At 44.6% G+C, this 16,453-nt stretch overlaps 1 pseudogene across 1 annotated transcript in view; it reads left to right on the plus strand.

Moving 5' to 3' along the window:
• LOC144119763 (uncharacterized) overlaps window positions 1-12,501 on the plus strand; it is a 29,998-nt pseudogene extending 17,497 nt beyond the window's left edge. The window contains exons 4-6 of the transcript XR_013312409.1: window positions 10,497-10,547; window positions 11,274-12,293; window positions 12,382-12,501. The product of XR_013312409.1 is annotated as an uncharacterized LOC144119763 (transcript). The remainder of the gene's footprint in view (window positions 1-10,496; window positions 10,548-11,273; window positions 12,294-12,381) is intronic.
• The last annotated feature ends 3,952 nt before the right edge of the window (window positions 12,502-16,453 follow it).

Consider the following 16,453-nt stretch of genomic DNA (forward strand, 5'->3'; position numbering starts at 1 on the left):
GTGCGTGCGTGCGTGCGTGCGTGTGTGTGTGTGTGTGTGTGTGTGTGTGTGTGTGTGTGTGTGTGTGTGTGTGTGTGTGTGTGTGTGTGTGTGTGTGTGTGTGTGTGTGTGTGTGTGTGTGTGTGTGTGTGTGTGTGTGTGTGTGTGTGTGTGTGTGTGTGTGTGTGTGCGCGCGCGTGTGTGCAGTGAGTTCACGGGTACGCGACGCGCCACCTATGCTTCCCTAATATGCCATAGGTGCCAGTTGTGTTCCGTTCTCCCGGCCGCCCCCTCCCCCTTTTCTCTTTTCTTTATTTCTTTTCTTTTTAAGCCTTCTGTGTGTCAAGTCCCATGCTATACGAACACGCACCCATGCAGTGTATGGTCACTCTTGAAAAAGATCGGTCCTCCGATCGAAACGTCGAGTCAAATAAAAATGTTTCCTTAAATGAAGCGTATACTTTGATGTATATATATATATATATATATATATATATATATATATATATATATATATATATATATATATATATATATATATCTTCCATTATTTTTTCACATAAGGCTCATCTACACCCTGATTCCTCAATGCCTGTATGACTGCTGAGGTTTCCATTGAGTCAAAAGCTTTCTCATAAGGAATGAAGGCTATATAGAGGGGTTCGTTATATTCTGCGCATTTGTCTATCATCTGATTGGTAGCACGAAAATCATCTATTGTAGAATATCCTCTGACTAGATATGATTCATGGGCTCTCAATAGGGACGTTCTTTTGAGAATGCAAATTATCACTCACTGCGTAAGTTTAAAGCGAGAACTAGTCGTTCTTTATTATATAGGTTGGCTATTTGCTAGCTGTTGAGCCTGACATCATATCCTGCACATTTTATAGGTAGCAATGACAGCGGGAGATGCCGTTTCTTGCCATAGTGACACATTTTTTTTATGGTCCTCGCTATGATCTTCGAAAAAAAAGAAAGGCTGCTGAAGCAGTCATAGTTCTCACTAATGAGCCAAAGAAAATGTTGTTTCAGCCGGGCGCCGCTATGTCTTGATTCACTGCTATTAGATGGCGCGACAGCATTCAACGTTGTCGGGTCGCTGAATCTGTTACGCTCCAATAAAAGTGCCGCTGACACGACAAACGGCAGTGTGCCGCAACCGCTTTGCGTGCGGAAACACAATTGCGCGGTGCGTTTTACTAAATCTACATTTTGCTCCTATTGTATCAGGCCAGCAATCGAAAAAGCAAATTATATCGTTTTTCGATTTACCGTTCCGAATATACACATGGACTGCAGGAGACGACATAGTGGAGGCCTCTGTACAAATTTAAACTTAGTTATGTTTTTATGTGCCTTGATATTGCAAAGCCAGCTCCTATGTTCACGTTTCGGCTTCATAGAAATACACTTCGAGAGGTATGACATATTCATGCCCATTTTCAGGCTGAGATCCCTCCATGAATATCTCTTTCACCGACCAGCTTCTGATACGATCAGAAGCACCCGGTAAGTCACCATCTGTCGGCCCTCGTTCACTATATGCGCAGTTTAAATGAGGTTTTCTTCCTGCGACTGCGTAACCAGTCAGTTTTATTAAACCGGTCATGTCCCGGTCCGGTCTCGCGCTGACTGTATCTGCCGATTTCGTCATCGTGACCACTATGTTAATCTTTACGTCAGCATTGAAGAAAATGAGTGGGTGAACTGAGGGAACACTGAATGGTCCAAGCAAACCCAGGCCAAGTTAATTTACTAAAATAAAAACGAGTAACAGGTGATTACAGGATTTTAGTAGAGGACAGAGATTGCATAGATTATTCAAGGAAGGAAAAAATTACCATAATGTTCCCAGAAAAAGAATTGTCAGCAGTCACACATATTGGCAAGTTGACAAAGATGATCTTCGCGATTCAGAGTTAAATCTTCTCTATGTCCGCTTCTATATAGAGCAATGGTTGGCGGGGTAGCTCTTAATCTAGCCCTGTTCTATCCCACATGCATTCAATGCATTTGAAAGGCTTATTTTTTTTGTCATTGGCACATCCGCCCGGAGGTTTCTAAAAGGCACATAAAAGTTATGCCTTCATTATCCAGCGTCCTTACTTGACAGGACAGAAAAAAGCGTTTCGGTCAATGCTAGATTCGGTTAGCGGTCGTTTAGTGGATTGGAGGTGCATACAAGCAGTCAGAAAATGATCTGCATAGTTAAATTCCATCTCCACCGTACAGCTTACCTGAGGTTCCATTTAAAGATTATGCGGCTTTGACAGTGTTCCTTTGAAGACATTAGCAGCCTGTGTCCCTGTTAGAAAAGTGGCATTCCTGCTGTCTGGGCGTGAAAAATGCTTTAAGTACATCTCTATGGACCATGTTCCATAACGAGAAATGCATGCCCTTGATTCATTTCTCTTCGGCAATCATTTCTCTCATGTACGGCAGCAGCACCTCATTGAAAGAAAACAAAATTGGCTCCTCGAAGGGCGCCACTGTATTGCATGCATAACAAATACTTCAGTTGCCAAAATGGGAAAACCATTAGCACGTCCGCTTGAGCGCCAGTGCCTTGTACCGGATCAAAGTGTAAGGGCACTCCGGAGCTCGGTTGTGCATCAAGGCTGGAAAAACTGCTAAGAACAGTAGTTACGTAATGTTAACGCAGACGCTGTTGGAAAAAGAACAACTTACAAAGGCAAGAGTGCAAAGAAGAAAAATATAGGGGCACCTAAGCTCCGCCATACGGGTTAGACGCGATAGCGTAATGGGTCAATTCCCATATATGTAAAAAGTCGTTCTCTGCTTTACATTCATACTCCCCTGGGTGTACTCATACTCCTTCTGCAGCAGTGGTGCAGTGGTTAAGCGATGCGCCACTGCCCTGCGATGGCAGGTGCTCCCAGCAGTGGGCCTATTGCGCCCCAGTTTGCGCTTCCCTAGCGGCCAAACAATAATTTAACAGCCACCTTCCATGGTGGACAGTTCGCTCGCTATCTTGTGGGCAGATTCTGATGACGCCCCAAGGTCACGTGACCTGCGTGGACCACCTGCCTCCTAGGTTGCTCTCTGGAGACCACCTGCCAGAGTCATGCTCATGAGTTTTCGCTCACAACGCCGACACCAGCAACGCCAACAACGCCAACATCGTATTTTCTGGACAACGGCGTCCTCCACGTTGTCGAGTTAAAATTAAAAACCAAAGAAAGGCAACCTATTTGTATTTATTGCTGTCAATGACTTCTCTCAACAGTTGTTCAGCTCTTCCCAGAGTTCTCCATTACATCAGTCCAAGATTAATATCTCGCTTTTCACTTCTGTGCACCCCCTCTAAGAATTATCCTATTAGGCCACACTGTAGTACAAGCAGCGCTGCCATATTCCTTCAAGGCAGAATAGATGCACGTGCGTGACTGAGAGCTAGCTTTGTACTCTCAGGTACTTTATATCCAAACTGTTCAAGTTCAAAAAATCACTGTGGTTTGAAGGCGGAATGTTGCCTATATAGACAAAAAATATGACAAATTACGAACTAATATAAAATTTAAAAATGTAAATTATGTATATTATGAGAAAACTATTTCCCATGATAATTAGTTCCTATGCTGCATACTTGGTTTAGTTTTAATTATTGCTTTACGCGCTCGGCTAAGATTGACTAGTCCCTTAAAGCTGTCCCTACTCAAACAGACCGGCTCCAACTCCGGCGCGATTGCGTCCTCCTTGACAATTAATCTTTAAGGACGAATTACTTTCTGCAAGCGTTGTCGACGCGAAAAGTTTAACATCGCTCGGAAGTGACGGAGAACCAGCCGAACATGAAACAGAACTTATTTATTTATGTATTCAATTTGCCAGCCACCTTTTGGATAACTTATGTACCTTATGTTAAGCAATCTGAAAATTTCCGTCGGACTTATATACAAACGAAAAAAAATCCAGATTATAGTCTCGAGAGGGCCACGAACCAGCAGCTGTGCAATCAGAGCAACTTGTTTTTTGTAAAATAGCGCGCACGACGTCGACAAGAACAAGAAGCACACGGGACGAGCGCTGTCCCGTGTACTTCTTGTTCTTGTCCGGCGATGTAAGCGCTGTTTTACAATAGATGCATTTGTAGCAACTAGCCAAACTGAACGGTCTAATCAGAGCAACTTCGTTTCTCGGTGCCTTCGACCACTCAACTCTGGCGGCCCCCACTCACCCTACGCGTTCTAACTGCTAACCTTTAGCGGTGCATATAAGAAAACATCATATTTGATATCGGTGAGCTGTTTTGTGTGGTTCCGTGATTATTTTTCTAATGCTCAGTAAGACCGGGCGAGTGCTAAAACGTGTCAGACAGCGCAAGCTAGAAGAGGCGCTGGGCTCGCCGGCCAGCATTAACATAAAAGCGGGTGATCTATGTAGCGCGTGTACCACCACAAGCACGGCGGGATACCGAGCGCACTGCCCAGCTGAGAAAAGCGGCTGATGGCGGAGGCTTGAGAGGCTGCGAAAGCAGCCAGGGAAACCATGCACCTTCCCAAGCTCGAAGAAAACAGGCGAGCGAAGACGGGTGTTCGTTTAGCAGAGGAAACGCCTGATTACGCGGGTACGGATGCCGCCACCTATGAACGGTCCTCGAAACCCTTCTCAGCAGAGAATTTCATGCGGTCATCTTAAATTGATATTCAGCTGATATGACTCAGCACATGTTGTCTGCAACTGAGCTTTATGGTTATTAGGTTGGCCTTTTCTAAGCAGAGGAAAGAATTGCAAGATGATTTTGGTGCACCGGAAAGGGGCCGAAAAGGCGAGGAATACTGCACACAAAGTTATTCAAAAGTGCGCACCTCAGTTCACCGGGATAGATTAACGCAACTGTCCAGGTACTACAGCTTGTTATTTGCGTTATCATGCCCAGAGTTTAAGGATTCTTATGCATCAGATTTAAAAGCGATGATTTTTTTAGCACCAAGTGGCACGTGGCGCAAAAGTCTACATTCATGCCTTTCGAAGGAATTGAAGTAAAGCTTTATTCCTTCCTCTGAGGACGTACCCTTCTTTTCACGCTCTCTAAGATAGTATGGACATGCAGAAAGAAAAAAAACAATTAAAGTTGACTAGCATGCAGAAAAAATGCAAAGAAGCTCTTGAGAGACGCAAGCAGTGCCAGCAACATTAAGCGTTTTTCTGTTACGTCCACCACCGAATAGGAAAGAGAAAGACAGGACACCAAAGGAGAGAACTGCGTAAAAAAATATTGAGATCCTAAGCGTCGCATCTCGTGTGGCGGGCAAGATCAGCAACTTGTACAACACAATTCAACAGTGCAGGATCCTCAGTCTCAGTGGGCCTGCAATCATACTGAGAACCACGTCCATGCGGGTTACGAATGGAACAAAATAGCATGTCTGTTCAACAAAACAAGTAGCCGCAGCGGTTGCTCAGTGGTTATGGCGCTCGGCTGCTCACCGGAAAGGCGCGGGTTTGGTCCCGACAGCGGTGGTCGCATTTCTATGGAGGTGAAATGCTAGAGGCCCGTGTACTGTGCGATGTCATTGAACACTAAAGAACGCGAAATGGTCTAAATTGTGTACAGCCCTCCACTACGGCGTCCCACGCAGCCTGAGTCGCTTTGCGACGTCAAAACATAAAACCAAAACAATCAGTATGACTAGCGAGGAAAGAAAAACAAAATACAAAAATGTATGCCTCCAATTTTTGTCCCAAACTAGCATTGCATTCTACCTCAAGGTAAGAGTAACGCGAGATGTCTTGAAAACTTTTTTAAGATAATAAAAAAGGCATTCGATGTGCAAGCCAGCCCTCTTTGTCACTAGCAGATGGCGAATATTTTTACCTAAAGAACACCAGAATGTGTATCTGTCACGTAAAAACAAAGTTTGCTTTTCCTCTGTCTGCTACATTTCTGTTTTTTTTTTCAGTAGCGACCGGACATATCCCTGCTGGGTGTCCTAATAAAGGTAGTTTAGAGTCGGTTCATGGCCTGCCTGTTCTGTTGTGCTGCCTTTCTATTTTAGAGCAGTAAAGTTATTCCTGTCACGGGCATTCACCAGCTAGCACAGCTTAAGGCTTTAGTACAGTCCAAGCATTTGACCCGCGATTTCTCCAGGCCAGGCGAAAGCTGCGGTCTTTTGTATAGAGGGTGGCTAGTGGGCGATACAATAAGTGCAGCTTTCAGATGCTGCAATAACTTTGCAGTGCTTTCGTTAAAGAGTACTTTAGAATGCTATGCTTGCAAAACTCATGACGCGCTGATACAGCGGTTAGAAACAGTTTTTTTGTGTGTGCGAGGTGCATAACACGCGCAAACGTGATCTTCTAAATACCTGGGTGTTAATTATATAACCTAAAATAAGTTCTTGTCAGGTAAATCATGCGTCAGAATAAGACGGGTTAATTTGTGTTTGAGGATGTCTACCAGATTTCTGACGTCCTGATGAAAATCCGCTTTAGCTTTTTTCGTGATGATTGAAAATCGTCTAGAAATCTAACATTTTTGAAACAGCTGCACCAACCTTGCCTTTTTAAAAACTTTTCCCACACTTTGCGTGAAAAAGGTCGCTGAATACAGAAATCCTGCTTGTGTGTGGTATGAATAACCAACGAAGTTTATGCAGCAATAAACACTAATTCCCCCAAGGAGCTTAAATTCTTGAAGTTACTTACCAGGTCCTCATGAGCCCAAATATAACCGCTGATGTTTCTATTTTACTAATATTTGGCACGGTAACATGACTTCACATGACCAAAAGCGGCTACGTTCAATGATATATTAATTTCCAAGCAGCTCTTTATTCTTGGTCGCCTTGTAAATCTCATCGACCTTAAAAGACCCCCCGAGGGCTGCTTAATCCAATTTCCGATATCAACAAAAACGGATTCTATATCTCTTCCAGCTTATACTTATTCTGAAGCAAAGGACGCATTTGTAGATGAGCAAACTGCATTTAAAAATACGCACTTCCGGTTAACGTTCGTGACGCCAACGTGTAAAGGGACTCTGATCACCAAACGAAAGTGGATGGGAGTTTAGGCAGCCCTCAAAGATCCGCACAAAATCTATGCTCACATCAACGCAGGGAGCTTGCGGAAAGGGCCAGTGGTGGCGGTACTTGTCTTTAATTTCTTCCTATTCTCAAATGTAAAAGCTCCGTTTTCACTGAGAGCAGTCGTTTTGTTCCCAGAGTTCGATAATATATAGATTCAGGGCAACTGTAACTTGTGTTGAGCTTGCCTTTAAAGCTGCTTTTAGTGCACTAAATTCATTGCGTAGAATTGCTAAATATACGGTAGCAAAACCCTTGACCGTAAATTTGTTTACGCCTTTGGTTTTGTGAACTATCGGCTTCACCAAACTGCATTTATTATCTTAAACATAAAAGATAAAAAAGCGTAGCATTAATACGTGAGTAAAGCTCATCTTATGACACCAATTTCAATGCAGCCCCCCTTTTTGCTAGTGTAGCACATTTCAACATTAGCAACATGGATGAGATAGTTAAAGTAGCCGAGGGGTCCTACACAAATCTATACAGTGGCGAATGCAATCAGGACGTAAATGAGACATGCTATATTTCACAGCGGTGGGACATCCCGCCAGTAACAAAAGAGGTAGTAAAGAAATGCTTAGGAGCAATGCAAGGGGGAAAAACAGCTGGTGAGGATCAGGTAACAGCAGACCTATTGAAAGACGCAGGCAAGGTTGTGCTAGAAAAAGTAAGCACCCTCTATACGCAATGGCTTAGAACCTCGACCGCACCAGAAGTTTGGATGAATGCTAACACAATCTTAATCATTAAGAAAGGAAATTTCAAAGACTTGAAAAATTACAGACCGATGACCTTACTGTCCGCTGCCTATATAGGGTATTTATTAAAGTGATCGCGAATAGAGTAAGGACAACCTTAGACTATCATCAACCAAATAATCGGGCAGGCTTTTGTAAAAGATACTCAACAATAAACAAAATTCCCACAGTCAATCAGGTGGTAGAGAAATGTGTAGAATATAACCAACCGCAATCTATAAATCATTTATAGATTACGAGAAAGCATTTGACACAGCCAAAACATAGCAGTCATGCAGCATCGCGGGATAATGGTGCAGCAGAGCATTATGCAAAAAAGCTGGAAAATATTTCTAACTACTGCAGAGCTACCATAGGCCTCCAAAATATCAGCAAAATATTCCAATAAGCGAGGGTGTCAAACACGGAGATACGATGTCACCAATTCTATTCGCCTCCTGTTTACAGGAGGTATTCAAAGGTCTGTATTGGGAACAATGGGAGATAAGAACTCACGAAAATACCTTAGTAACCTGTGATTCGCTGATGACATTGCCTTGTTAAGTCGCTCTGAAGATGAGCTGCAAAGCATAATTACTGAATTAGGCAGGCAGAGCGAAACAGTGGCTCTAAAAATGAATATGCAGATAGCCAAAGTACTGTTCAACAGCCTCTGGAGAGAACAACAGTTTATAATTGGCAACGACGTGCAAATATTGGTAAGGGAATACGTCTTCTAAGTGCAGACAGTAACCGCAGATCTGAATCACGAGAGTGAAATAAAGTGAAGGAGAAGATTGAGGTGGAGTGCATTTGACAGGTTCTCTCAGATCATGAAAGGCAGTTTACTAATATTTGTCGAGACAAAAGTGTAAAACAGCCCTATATTACCGGTACTAATCTATAAGGCCGAAACGTGGAAGATAACGAAAAGGATGCAACTTAAATTGAGGACCACGTGGTGAGCTACGGAGAGGGAAATGATAGGTGTAACCTTGCGACACCGGAAGCGGGTGGAGTGGATGGGGGAACAAACACGTGTAAATGGCAACATAGTCGAAATCGAAAGAAAAAAATGGGTTTGAGCAGAGAATGCAATGCGAATGCAACATAACCGATGGTTCTTAACACGTTCCCTGCGTTCGTTTACACGTTCCCGCGTCATTTATTCACGCTGTGCGGCGGCGAATACCAGGTCAGAGGATCAAGCTGTAGGATAGATTTTATTGGTAGGTCCTCCTTCCCCGGCCTCACAATAAAATATGGGCCATAGATTCACCACGTGACCCAGTATTTTGGGTTCGTAGAGCATAAAAAATTAGTTGACCCAGTGGTGACCCACGATACTGTGAACTTGAGTGCATTCGAATGGATTCCAAGCGAAGGTAAGCATAGCAGGGAGCGGCAGAAAGTTAGGTGTGCGGATAAGATTAAAGGGAGATTAAAAGTACACTAAAGAGGAATCTGAACTCGTCTTTTTACCGCGGGAACTCGGTCTACACGCTCCGGGACTTCTTAGAGACATAGAAGTATTCTACTGTGCGGCCGTTTTTCCTAATTAAATCGGATTAAACGTTCTGATTCCCACCTTTTTTTTTTTACTCAAAGCGGTAGGCTGGGCGCAGTCTACCAACACGTGGAGTGCCTTTCAGCCAGTCCAGTGGCGGCTTCGCTTTCGCTTTTATTTTATATGTATCTTTCTGTGAACAAAAAGTTTCAGTCACAGACAATATAGGCGCAAATTAGGCCCACGGAAATAAAAATGCACATGGACTCTTTGATTTGCGTATCACTCCGCCGATGGCAGAGCGGCAAGCCGCCACGGCGCTGGCTGGCGCGTTGGCTGACTCCTGCTACCTACCGCGTTGAGTTAAAAAAAAAGGAGCGAACCGTGACGTTTGATCCGATTTAATTAGGGCAATCAGCCGCACAGGACAGTAATTCGAAGTTTCTAAGAATGCCCGGAACGTGTAGATAGAGTACTTGTGGTAAAAAGATGAGTTCAGATTCCTCTTTAGTGCACCTTTAAGAAGTTTGCGCGGCTATGATGGCCGCAGCTGACCCAAGACAGGTTTAATTTGCGAGATACGGGAGAGGAATTTGACCCTTAAGTGGGCGCAGTCAAGCTGATGATCGTCATGCTGAATAAACCAACAAATCCGCTTTAAACCATATCGTTCGTAATTTAGCTTCGGCAAATGCGCGTAAGCGGCGATTGAGATATATGAACGTTTCAGCGACAGGAAGCGCTTAAAATAAATTCAACGACCAAATGAAGACACCGTACAGTGAATAGAAAGGCTGTGATCGATTACAGCAAGTTCCGACAAAGATCGTTACCACTTCGCCTTCGCTGGGCTTCGAGCGCTATACCGGTAAAAACTCAGGTGGAACATTAAATAACGCATTGTCGCATCCGTGTAAATCCGGTTATCTTTCTGGTACTTGTAACGCGAAAGCTGTAGACTAAAGGAAAAGAGCAAAGAGGAAAGCCGTTTGGCTACCGACCGAGCAAAAAAGAAAAGTAATAAATTAAGCAGTGGTAGCTAGGAATACATATAATCTACACCGTCAAACGTGTTGCGAAAGAGTCCCGGCTTCAGACAGCGGCGAAGATTAAAGATTAGCTTAAAAACGGTGGCTGGCTTTTCCCTCTTCCACTTTTAAGACCAGTTAGTCGTTGTTCTGGCAGCCAACTATCGGGTATAAAAGCTGCCGGGCGTAGGACAAAGATCAGAGCCTTCTGATCTTCCAAAGAACTAGGAACAACACAATGGTTAGCAGACATATTTCTTTTCATTTTGCTTAATAGCGGTCAGTCACTGGGATTAGAATATGCGCAGTTAGAAATGGCGTAGTGTAGCTGTTACCCTCCGCCCACGGTTCGTAAATGAGCGCTGGGGAGAAACTAACAGTTTTTACTTTGCAAATCACTGCATAGTAAATTTTACAAAGTGCGGTTGAAGTCACCGTGAAAGAATCGGAATTATTGAGACAAAGCGAAAAGTGCTTAAATATGTTTTCTATCCGCGATATATTAAATATTACTTTAAAAATCGAACCACCCCATATTGCCACTGATGGCTGATGAGAGCCGCCAGAATTCCGGATAAATTTTAGAATCAAGGGGCTCTTCAAAAATAACATCTTGTCCACTCGTACAGCTGATTCATAGATGAGAATTTTTATTCTATCATATATAGTTGTTACAACGTGCCACCGTAAGAACTTTCTTGCGCCATTTCCTTTCCCCAAAAACCAATTATTATTATTATTATTATTTACGCTTATCTCCCGTCGATAGATCTTTATATTTTATTTTTAGTACGGTTTTCAAGGCGAATGTATAAGGCGAGGTTAATCTCTTACAATCGTATCGATAGAAGGTCATTGGTAATTGCATCTGTTGTCAGCTAATCGGGGATGTGGATAATCAAAGTACGTCGCCACAGAAACGTGTGTATTTCATCTTCAACAAAACGCAACTATTTATTTCACCCAGCTTCGTGCCTGCATCGTCCTTGCCCTGGCCACTAGCGGCTTCGCTGGCCAGATTGCTCACCTTAGCACCGGTGCTTACACCCTGGCCAGCAACCTCGGCTACGGTGCTGGTTACGGTAACCTTGGCTACGCTGGTCTCGGCTACGGCGGCCTTGGCATCAGCCACTACGGTCTCTCCCACGGCATTGGCTACTCCGGCCTTACCGGCTACGGCCTTGGCTACGGATACGGATATGCCCAGCCTGCCAGCTATGCTGTTGCCGCCCCAGCTGTTGCCCGCACTGTCTCCACCTACCACGCTGCTCCAGCCGTGACTGCCGTCCACGCCGCCCCAGCTGTTGCCACCGTCGCCCACGCTGCTCCAGCCGTCGCCACCTACGCCGCCGCTCCAGCAGTCACCAGGGTTGCCACCAGCTATGCTACCCCAGCTGTCAGTTACGCCGCTGCCCCAGCCGTAACCAGGGTCGCCACCAGCTATGCTGCCCCAGCTGTAACTGCTGTCCACGCTGCCCCAGCCGTCGCCACCTACGCCGCTGCCCCAGCTATCACCAGGGTCGCCACCAGCTATGCTGCCCCAGCTGTCACTGCTGTCCACGCTGCTCCAGCCGTTGCCACCTACGCCGCTGCCCAGCTGTCACCAGGGTCGCCACCAGCTATGCTGCCCCAGCTGTCACTGCTGTCCACGCTGCCCCAGCTGTTGCCACCTACGCTGCTGCCCCAGCTGTGACTGCTGTCCACGCTGCTCCAGCTATCACCGCTGTCCAGGCTGCCCCAGCCATAGCCGCCGTTCACGCTGTCCCAGCCGTCACCGCCGTACACGCTGCCCCAGCCATCGCCACCTACGGTACTTACGGTACCTACGGTCTTGCCCACTCCGCCCCAGCCTACGGATACGGCATTGGCTCCCTCGGCTACGGAGTCGGCTCCTACGGTTACGGCCATGGTCTCCTCGGATACGGCCTCAACTACGGCTATGGTCTTGGCAGCCCACTCAGCTACGCTACCCTCCTCCGCAAGAAGTGTAAGTACTTAGTCGCTTATTATTGTGAATCTACTATCAGTCATTTATGCTGGTGGTTATCTACATGCGTATCTTTTACACATTACAGAAATGCACTACCTTTTGGACATCCCATCAACATCGAAGCCCATTCCATTGGAAGAGTACATTTAGAGGCCTCTGTCAGTTTTGCTGATAATGGTCAAGGAATAAAGTGTTTCTCTGTTCATGTTTTGTCAGCGTTTTTTATGCGTTTTCGGGGGGGGGGGGGCGGGGTTAATGAACGGCTTGCCTTTGCTTGGGAGAAAAGGTTCAGCAGAATAGCATCGAGGCGACTAACTAATGTGTCTGTCCCGTGCTGACCGCTGGAAATTTGCGCTGCCTCGTATAGCGGTGCAAACATCTAAATACTTTATTATTGAGGAGCTGAGAATTCATAATTTGGGCTTTAAAGTTTTCAAGAAACTTCGGTGATAATGACAGATTTCTTTATCGCTTTAGTTGAGCCACAATGCAAAAATATCAGTTTAGCGGCCGCAAAACTCTGGCTCTGGCAGGAAAGGAGTAAATAGCGTAGTGAAAATGATCGCTCTGAACGAATTGCACATGTAGATTGATCGCTCTACGTGTATGTCTGGATTTATGAATTCTTGAACGAAAAACTAATTTTATACTGATAACACCTTCACATACCCAAACATTTTGGATAAAACCTTTTTTCAACACAAAAAAGTTTATGAATGCACTTTTTTGTTATGTTGTAATGAATACAGCCGTGAATCCCCCGACGCCGGGCTTGCAAATTTTTTTGCTATTATCGTTTCTGCTGTCGTCAAGGGCGCTCTGTGTGGTTTTCTATAGCAGTAATAGCTGCTCGATGCGAGCGATAGAGAGACTTTAAACAAAATATTTTACTGCGTGGGAAGAATGCACCGTTACCCTCAGTATTTCCTAACTGTACTTTACAATAATGCAATATACAAAAAATTTTGTCCGAGAACGTTGGACATGGTTTCGACAAAATACGCTCCGACCATGAGGCCTCCTATAAGGTTGGTTTTCATGGGAATGCTTTTAAGTATACTTGTTGAAGATATACTTATTGATCAAGATATTAGTTTTGTTTGTATAGATGCCATACTTCTTGACTTCGGCAATGGATGGTCACGCTTTCTGCCGGTCGTTTCAGGCATACCTAAACGCTGTGGATATTGTTCTGGACATTATTGACTTATTACTAAATGTGCGATAAAAGTGGCGCGCTCTTCTTTCCGACTGACATGCAGTTATTCCCACAACTCAATATTGTATTCCTCCTACCCAGTTCCACAGGTCGAATGTGTCAGACATCTGGTTGTGACGCACGACATTAGTGTTGACAGGCGATCTCACATTAGGAATAATGTTCCAAACTGTGATTGTCCTCAAAACAATGTGCACTAAGAAATTTTCTTTGCGTCGAGTCAGGCTACAATTTATTTTTAAGGCTTACGCGGGGCGCATACTTGAGTTAGGTTCAAAGCTATAGCCTGGTTTCTCAAGTTACAAGCTTCAACCGATATTGCTTTTCGAATGGCGGGCTGCGTCTTGGCCTTGCGCTCCCAAAAACGGTTTCCAGTGTGTTGTGCGTGGCAGCTCGCATACCCGACCTAAACTCGTAGTTACAACTTCATAAAGTGTGAAACTTCTTATCGTCTCCATACGTTCCTAGATTCAGTCATTTTTCACCCCGTGCTCTCTTTTCATTCATAACTGCTCAAGGTTTCAGCGTCCTTACGCTGTGTTCACACAGAATCTGTTATCAATCCTACATGTCGATCTCAGCTATATACAAGAGGTTAGTACGCAAGGATTTGCATGTATGTCTTTTATCATTCTTTTCCCTCGAATAAGAACAGCTTAACCTATAATATGTTAAATATTCAAATCATTGAACCCCCCAAAAAATCTGCAATAACACTATGGTTTCTACAGATGCGTCTGAGGGCAGTGAGAAGGTGTCAATCGGGATCTTCGCAGGCTCTTTCTTACAGTTTTTCCGTTCGTGAACCAACTTCAATGCCGCTATTCTTTGCAGACAAACTTTTCCATGAAATGTTTCCCAGTCAGTGTTCTCGCAGATTGCCTCTCTGATTTGGTATCTATCGAGAACTCTGAGATAGCTCTGTTGAGCGCTTCCCTCGGGTTTTCTTGTTCCCCGCGATGGCATAGAAGTGCGTTTTATAGGTGTTGGAGGGCACCACGCAGAATTTTCAAACTGCAGATTTCTTGGATAAATTGGCTCCAAGAACCCACGTTACATATAGCACCTCTAATCTCATTCTATTGGCAATGTCCCCATCCCAGCGCTACCAAAACTTATGAGCAAGATGGCGTAATTCGTTGGCTTCTAAAGAGGATTTCTAGTATTTGTTGTAAACCTGGAATGTATGCTCATCTAGACCTTGACAGTGCAATGTGTCAGCGACTTCCATGAGGCGCAGACTCGTCAGGCCAAGATTTATGTTTATGAAGATGTGGCCACTCCGACAAACCTTAGCGAATTGAGCGGAGATGTTGAATCAAAAGAATATTACGCAATCTTTTGCAGGCGGTTCGCACGTCAGAGGAGGGTGTATTTGGAGGTCCCCCTCACGAGGTTAATTGTTACTTTTTCATTTCCGACTCTTCTCTCCTCCGGTGCGAACGTCAAAAGTTAGGTCCTAAATGCGATTTATAACTACCTTCCCGACTTCATTACAGTAACCGGGCGGTTGCCTTGTTAACTGCACTCATAATTTTGTACATTATGTCTTGCTTTTCTGTGTTCTTGTTTTTGTTATTCGCAGTCAGTGCTGTGCTGTTTTGTTTTCAACTCAATTTTTTGTTCTATTTAACTTTTGTTATTGTACTCTTAGAGCTACCCTAATAAGTCCCTTATACAAATGTTCTCCATCTTGCCAGACTCCCCTAAATATATTGAAATACCTTCGCATTTATAGTTATTGATCAGTTCGCCCTCACGCTACTATTCACTTGTCATTCTGGCTATATTCGTTGGTAGAGCGTCTAACTCGGACCACTGGGGGGTTTGAGGTTCGAACCCAGGGTAGGTGATATTTTTTTAACCTGGAAGTTTATGTGAAAGCTGTGGAGGTTTCCTTTGTTGGCGTATGGCTGCGCTTGTGTGGGCTCTACTCACGAATTGCCCCTTTATTAGACTATACGTACAGCTTACAATCACTTCAATCATTTTCTTCTACACCCATAACTACAATATGGCCAATGCCCCCTGGTAGGTATTACCCATGTCTGAAGAGGCGGAGAACAGAAACAGCAACAGAAATCGAGTTCTTGTCCGCACCTGTCTTTTGCATGTCTAAACCCACCTCAGATATGGCGCAGCCGATGTCAACAGCGAAATGGAGTCCCAATGATGATCTGCAGAATGAAATAAAGGACCTCAGGTTGGAGCGGAGGACGCTACTACACGCTTTGAGCCTTGTCAACCACCGCTGCCAAAACCAACGACCCCAGGGGGTGGTACGCGTAGCCCGTGTGCGGTCTGAAAAGCCCGACGGGACGACGAGAGGCAATGACGATCATGTACATTAGATCCCGTCTCCGTCCACACTGACGAAGACACCAGATCACGCCCCCTCATTTCAAACGATGTCTTCGACGTGGCAGCCACAACAAAGACACCTCGCTCAATAGCTGCATCAGAAAGAGCGTCCGCGTCAAGTAGATTGGTCAAGGGAGACGGCAACAGCGATTCACTCTTTGAAGGTACCATACAAGATATCTTGATGTAAATCTTGAAGAGGAAGAATTGTCGCACCTGTCGTGAAATGGAAGAAATCCCTCAAAATGCTAACCACCATCATGCGACTCTGTGATGCAGTATGTGACCGGCAGAAGTCTTACGGAAGTCACATACACAATTGGAGCGCCTGGGAAAAGATCATAACTTATGGATTCAAGGGCGTAATTACCTTGCAAGGACTACTTGACTTGCAATAGCAACGCACACTGAGGCTCACCGAAACGCTAATACAGTGCATGTACACATGGCCAACCTTGAAGAATGCATAACCTTGATAATTAACAGTGATGGATAGAAAATGAAACATTTTGACATACATGTGAAGAAAACCAGCAGTCATTGAAAGTAAGGAAAGCATACGTGGACGTTTTATTCT

Source organism: Amblyomma americanum, chromosome 2, assembly GCF_052857255.1.
Source record: "Amblyomma americanum isolate KBUSLIRL-KWMA chromosome 2, ASM5285725v1, whole genome shotgun sequence".
Lineage (NCBI taxonomy): Eukaryota > Metazoa > Arthropoda > Arachnida > Ixodida > Ixodidae > Amblyomma > Amblyomma americanum.